This window comes from Podarcis raffonei, chromosome 8 (assembly GCF_027172205.1).
Source record: "Podarcis raffonei isolate rPodRaf1 chromosome 8, rPodRaf1.pri, whole genome shotgun sequence".
Lineage (NCBI taxonomy): Eukaryota > Metazoa > Chordata > Lepidosauria > Squamata > Lacertidae > Podarcis > Podarcis raffonei.
Window position 1 is genome coordinate 69900613 of NC_070609.1, and position 6755 is coordinate 69907367.

Consider the following 6755-nt stretch of genomic DNA (forward strand, 5'->3'; position numbering starts at 1 on the left):
TCATGTCTGGAAACTATTATCTTGGGCTTAGGAGCAGAGTTTGGACAATTCCCGCCCTACAATTACTATGCACCAAGGATACGTTATGCTGCCACAGCATTAAAGCTATGCAGATCTCTGCCAGGTTTGTGCCTGAATGGGTGACTGACTCAAGGAGCTCTGAGCTGCCCTGAGTCCTGGATAAAAAAATATAATAACCAAATAGCGTGGCAGGGGGAGAGAGAAGAGTAAGTTGACAGATAAGCCGCTGCTGTCACTAAGACATCTTCACAAGTGATCTGCTTTTCCCCCCTACGGCAAAGATGCACATCATAACTATAGTCGATTTGTGCAGATTAGGTGCGCTGCAGGTTTTGGCCCATCCTCTGGGGAAAACAAAGCACTCAGATAATCCACTGCCTTTCGATTTAGTGGTAGAGCCCGGCTGAAATCATTATTCAGCCTTAGATAGGGACAGCTGAGCAAGATATTCCACCTTCTGCTGCTCAAGATTTCTCAAGACTGACTACTGTGTTGAAAGTCACCACTACCTGCAGCAGAGGAATTCATTTCAAGGTTCCTTGGTTCTGACTGAAAAGATATCAGGAATGAAAGCTCTGTGCCTTAACCATGAGGGTTCAACAACAGAGCTGTGTTTGTGTGTGTAGGCTTTTACACGACTTATTTCACAATCATTTCAGTTATGTGCAACAGACAAAATAGTACCTATCAGCAAATAAATTAATTACCACTTTTGTATCAGCTCTGCTCTTTTTAAAACTTTACTTTATATCTATGTGTTACAATCCTAACAGAAAACGAAGATACAACAGGAATTAAACATGAAGGAAAAACCAGTAATACAGAGGTATCAGCAATTGCAAATACACAGAAGATAATAATAACTTCTTGTCACCTTCCTGACTGTTTCTGGAGTACACAGGCCTGAGAAATGCCGTTCTCTTCAGCTGGGACAAAATATCAGCAGTCCATAAAAGAGGAGGTATTAATTTTTTAAAAAATAGGGTGTGGAACCTTGGACAAATACCATACAGTGGTACCTTGGGTTACAAACGCTTCGGGTTACAAACACTTTGGGTTACAGACTCTGCTAACCCGGAAGTAGTACCTCGGGTTAAGAACTTTACTTCAGGATGAGAACAGAAATTGTGTGGCGGTGGCGCAGCAGCAGCGGGAGGCCCCATTAGCTAAAGTGGTACCTCAGGTTAAGAACAGTTTCAGGTTAAGAACGGACCTCTAGAACGAATTAAGTTCTTAACCATATAGGGAAGTTTTTATTGCTTGATGTTTTATTGTGTTTTTAATATTCTGTTGGGTGGTAACTTATAGGGTTGTAGCGAATGATAGTGCTACTTAGAGTAAACTCACTGAAGTAAATGAACATGACTAACACAGGGCTATTAGTTTCAGTGGGTCTACTAATGTTGGATGCAACCCATTGTCCCTTGTTGTGCACTATTCAGATGCTGAACACAGAAATAACCATGAATGTGCAATTAAAAAAAGGGTGTCTCGAGGGGGCCGTCTCTGTAATTGTTACTCTCTCCACTCCAAACATGAATCTTAACAACGCCCGTGGCAACAGTGGGCGATAGCTAACGTTAGTCATACTCAGATTAGATCCATTGAGATCAATGGACCCAAATAATCCTAAATCCACTGATTGTAACAGGTCTACGCTGCTTCTGAGGCTCTGTACCTATGCCCTAGCAACATGATGAAAGGCAAGGGAAATGGAGACACCAAGTAATTGTGATGTGAAGGGAATTGCAGCTGTTGGGTTGTAATAACAGCTTGTGCTGGATAGTACAATTTAGTTAAAACTGGATAAAATAATGAGCTAAACTGATAATTTCCCAACTTTTGTAATTAAAAAAAAAAAACTATTCCAGGCAGCCAGCGCCCTGAAGGCATGACAAAGAAACCTAGTGACTGGTTCGTATCTTGACTGCTTTTGATTACACTTAACAGGTGATGGATGGCACCTAATACGTACCTATTCCACCTAGTCCAAATCAATAGAAATTAAGGAGTTTAATCTACAGGCCAGGACCAACGCAAAGAGCCTACGGTCTTTGTTAAGTAATGACACAGGCTGGTACAAAGCAACTTCTTCAAAGATTTCTCCAGGCTTTAGTCTAATAGTGATATGGGACCATAATCATATTTCAGGTGTGTCCTCACTTTTTAATGTATTTTATTAAACAGAATTTTTAGATATGGGCTAAATAATGACCGAAGAGACTTATAAGAGACTCAAAACTCTGAGGGATAGCTCTAAAAGAGAAAACTCTGAGGGATAGCTCAATTAGTAGAGGATGAGACTCTTAATTTCAGAGTCGTGGGTTCAAGCCCCACGTTGGGTAAAAGATTCCTACATTGCAGGCTGTTGGACTAGATGATCCTCATGGCCACTTCCAACAATTCTATGATTATCTCAAAAAGTCATTGAGTGGGTGACTTTTAATTGATAAATTCCCAGTTGGAGCTCTTCAAATGTATTCTTACTGGGGGGTTTCTTTAAAAAAAACAACCATGAATTTCTGGAAAAGAAATTCTAGGAGATTTGGACTAAATATGCAGTCTTCACCTGGGTTTGTTACTGTTATGTAATTTAGCATAATACTGTGGGAAAAGGTCTCACCAATTTTTTGCTTGTCAAACATAAACATTCTAATGTCACCTGGAGTTCTAGAGTGAAATAATTTTGCTACTCTTGCATTCATTTATTTTTAATTTAAGAAAATTAAAACTTTAAAAATTGGCCATCGAGTGTTTAAAAATCAAAGTTCAGTGTCATCTTGGTGCCATTAAAGAAGAACAAACCAAGGTGTGCAGGTACACAAGACTTTTTCCACCTATATACAGGTGGTTGCAGTTAGTGAGTTGGCCACTATTAACAAATTTTTAAAAAGCAAGGTGGTAAGGAGTCGGAAACTGAAATCCTGACTTTAGAGGCAGAAAAACATAAGGCCACTGACTTGCCTGCAGTATACAAAACATCAAAGGTTTACAAAGAAGTGCATAAAATATAATTTGAGGGTGTGGCATTTAAAATAAAAAAGCTGTTTACAGGTGCTTCTCAATGAAGTAAAGAAATGAAATCAGTGTTATAACCTAAAGCAAAACTACTGTGAACACAGAAGCAAAAATTATTTACCTTCCTAAATGTTAATCACTATCCACTATCAACCTAGGAATGACAAATCCCTTCTGAAGCTTAGATGCATTTCCAAATGATTCTCAATTACCCTCATCTTCCAAAATCAATTTCCGATTATACTTCTTTGGAATCCAGTGGGAGTTTCAGCCACACACTTCAATGGAAACTCACTAAGAGCAAGTTTTTCTGTAAGCTTTACAACCTTCTGAATGAAGAATGCATTTACTATACTGTTGTCTATCTTAAGGATCCTAAGAACTGAAGTCACATAAATAAAAGCCTTTCATTAGCAACCTGTATATCTTTTAATGAAGGCATTTTGTATTTTTTAATGATATAATCCATGGGTAGGCAAACTAAGGCCCAATCGCCTTCTCAGTCCGGCCCGCAAATGGTCCAGGAATCAGCTTGTTTTTACAGGAGCAGAATGTGTGCTTTTATTTAAAAGGCATCTCTGGGTTATTTGTGGGGCATAGGAATTCATTCATTTTTCCCCCAAAATATAATCTGGCCCCCCACAAGGTCTGAGGGACAGTGGACCGGCCCCCTGCTGACCCCAGAATAATCCATGTACATTTATGTTTTTAAATGTGTTGTAAGTCACTTGGAGACCTTTGGGCAGTAATAAGCAACTAAGAAGTCCAACAAACAAACAACAGTTCATGAGAGGAGGCATCAAGTTTTCAGTACTGAGTGCATCAGAAAGCAGGTTTTTCCCTTGGTAAATGCCTTTGCTCATATCATCAAATCACACCATGATCTATCTGGGTGATAACTAGCAATTGTGATTTTACAGAGTAGCAAACCCTTTACTAAATGATACCAAGCCTGCTGGCTCCTTCTTAGAAGGTGTGCTAGGATCTTTTGCAAACTCTCCCCCATGTTGTCTCTTGGCCCCTTATAGACAGAATCCACCCGCACTTCTTATTTGGACCAACCCTGCCAGCAACCATTTCTAACCACAAATTACAGCATTTGTTCCTGTTAACAAATATTTTATGTGTTCATTCCTCTTAACCAACTTGGCACAATCCCACCGCTGTTTGCCAATGCAATTTTCTGTGCGCATTAAAGAATTCTCCAGTTCAAAACATCCTGCACTCTGTTTTTCCCCTCAGAGTTTACTACAATCTGTCATGTGTTTTCTTAATGGTGGGGAGAAGACTTCCTATTAGGCTCCTGCATCGGGGTGGGGACAGAAAGCACAAGTCATTGTTTATAGGGGAAATGTGCAAAATGACACAGGAGAGGCGCTCAGAGGAAGCAGCTAAACACAGCTGGCTCAGGAGGGTGACACAGACCTGCCAGCGCAATTATGTATTCACATATTTAGGAGGCAGTGTAAATTATGTATAGAAAAAGAGTGTGAAATGCCTCATCCTTCTCCCTACCCAGGTGATAGAACTGCATATAAAATACATGCCATCCCCCATAAACCGCAGACTTCCCTGAATTATTCAAGGCAAATAACTACTTCTCACCAATTCTGTGCCCAGTGCTTTCGTCAGTTTTCACACACCCGAAACAGAAGCCACATCTGATTAACGCCAGCGCAGCCACCAGCAGCCTGCGGATATTAAGCTCTTTGTTCCCCCTGCCATTTGTGGGGTGGTTTGGGGGAACTTGAAGCCCTTCTGAAGCTGTGGCAAGAGAGAATTTTCTCCCCAAAAATATTCATGGGACTCAGAACTATATTTAACTGCATGAGGGGGCTGAGAGGCTTGCTTGGGAGGGCCGGTTTGTTTTTTGCTCTCTTTTACTTGAAAACAAAGGCCCCTATACCACCCACAGATGTGCAAGGCCCTTTGTAGGGGTTTCCAGCTGCTTTTGTTACCTATAATGTTTTTGGAGCAATGCGTCGCGAGACCACATTGCTCCCAAGCCATTCCAGTTAAGTGCAGTCAACGAGGATTCAACTGAGAACAACATAGCGTCGCTTTCAGGTAGGTTCTGAGAAAAGAAATTAGTGGCCGCCAGCAAGTGGCTTTGGGGAACAGGTCAGTTTTCCTCTGTCAATAAGTGTGCCTCTAATTTCATCTCCGCACCCTACCCCAGGGTTACCAGTTTTGCCACTTGTAAATGGAAAAGAAGATGAGGAAGCAATTTTGGCTCAAAACACCCTCTGTACTTTTGGAAGACCAGAAGCACCAAGGAATTTCAAGGAGCCTCTCAGAGGTATCACAGTAGTGGTCCCCTGCCAGAACTACAACACAAAAGCCTGGTCACATGTTGCATAATTATACATCTGTCATCATTTGCCATGTAAGGCAGTGACAATAGATGCTTTACTACAAAAAAAACAACAACACCTTGATGAGGAATTAACAAATTAGCTTCTTCATTTTAAAGGAATACTCACATCTGAGCTGAACCGAATGCAATAACACATTGTCTCTGCTAGCAAGGTCCTCGGGGAGTCGTCGTGGCTGTGCAAGAGAACCCATGTTCTTCAATAATGCTGAGCAGTGACATGGCATTTCTTAATTAACAAAATGTTTCTTTTATGTTCTTATGAAAGCAAAATAACGCAAAATGTGCCCCAGAGGATGTCTAAGAGCCACAGTCAAATGCAGTCACATAGTTCCTAATTCCTGACAAAATTGTACTAATGATAGAAAAGGCAAAGCATACTTCTAGATGCAACGGCAAAAAAGCATAAATAAAGAGAAGATTAGTGTCAGTATGGAATGAACATCATGCAGCAAAATAATGTGGTTCAGTCCTTCTAGGATGGTCCTTCAAAAGCAGGTGATGAAGGAGTGGGAAAACATGCTTTTCCGGTGGGGGGGGACCCAAGTTCAATCTCCAACCACGCCGTGTAGGACAGGGAAAGACCCCTGTCTGAACCTCTGATGGTTGCACAATCTCTGAAGGAGCAGGTACACAGTCTGGGGGTGCTCCTAGATCCAGCTTTGTCACTGCAGACGACCTCAGGGGCTAGGAATGCCTTCTACCAGCTTCAGTTAGTATGACAACTGTGGCAATTTCTGAATCAAGATAGCTTGACCACAATCATAGAATCATAGAATCATAGAGTTGGAAGAGACCACAAGGGCCATCGAGTCCAACCCCCTGCCAAGCAGGAAACACCATCAGAGCACTCCTGACATATGGTTGTCAAGCCTCTGCTTAAAGACCTCCAAAGAAGGAGACTCCACCACACTCCTTGGCAGCAAATTCCACTGTCAAACAGCTCTTACTGTCAGGAAGTTCTTCCTAATGTTTAGGTGGAATCTTCTTTCTTGTAGTTTGGATCCATTGCTCCGTGTCCGCTTCTCTGGAGCAGCAGAAAACAACCTTTCTCCCTCCTCTATGTGACATCCTTTTATATATTTGAACATGGCTATCATATCACCCCTTAGCCTCCTCTTCTCCAGGCTAAACATGCCCAGCTCCCTTAGCCGTTCCTCATAAGGCATCGTTTCCAGGCCTTTGACCATTTTGGTTGCCCTCCTCTGGACACGTTCCAGTTTGTCAGTGTCCTTCTTGAACTGTGGTGCCCAGAACTGGACGCAGTACTCCAGGTGAGGTCTGACCAGAGCAGAATACAGTGGCACTATTACTTCCCTTGACAATAGTCCAGGCATTAGTA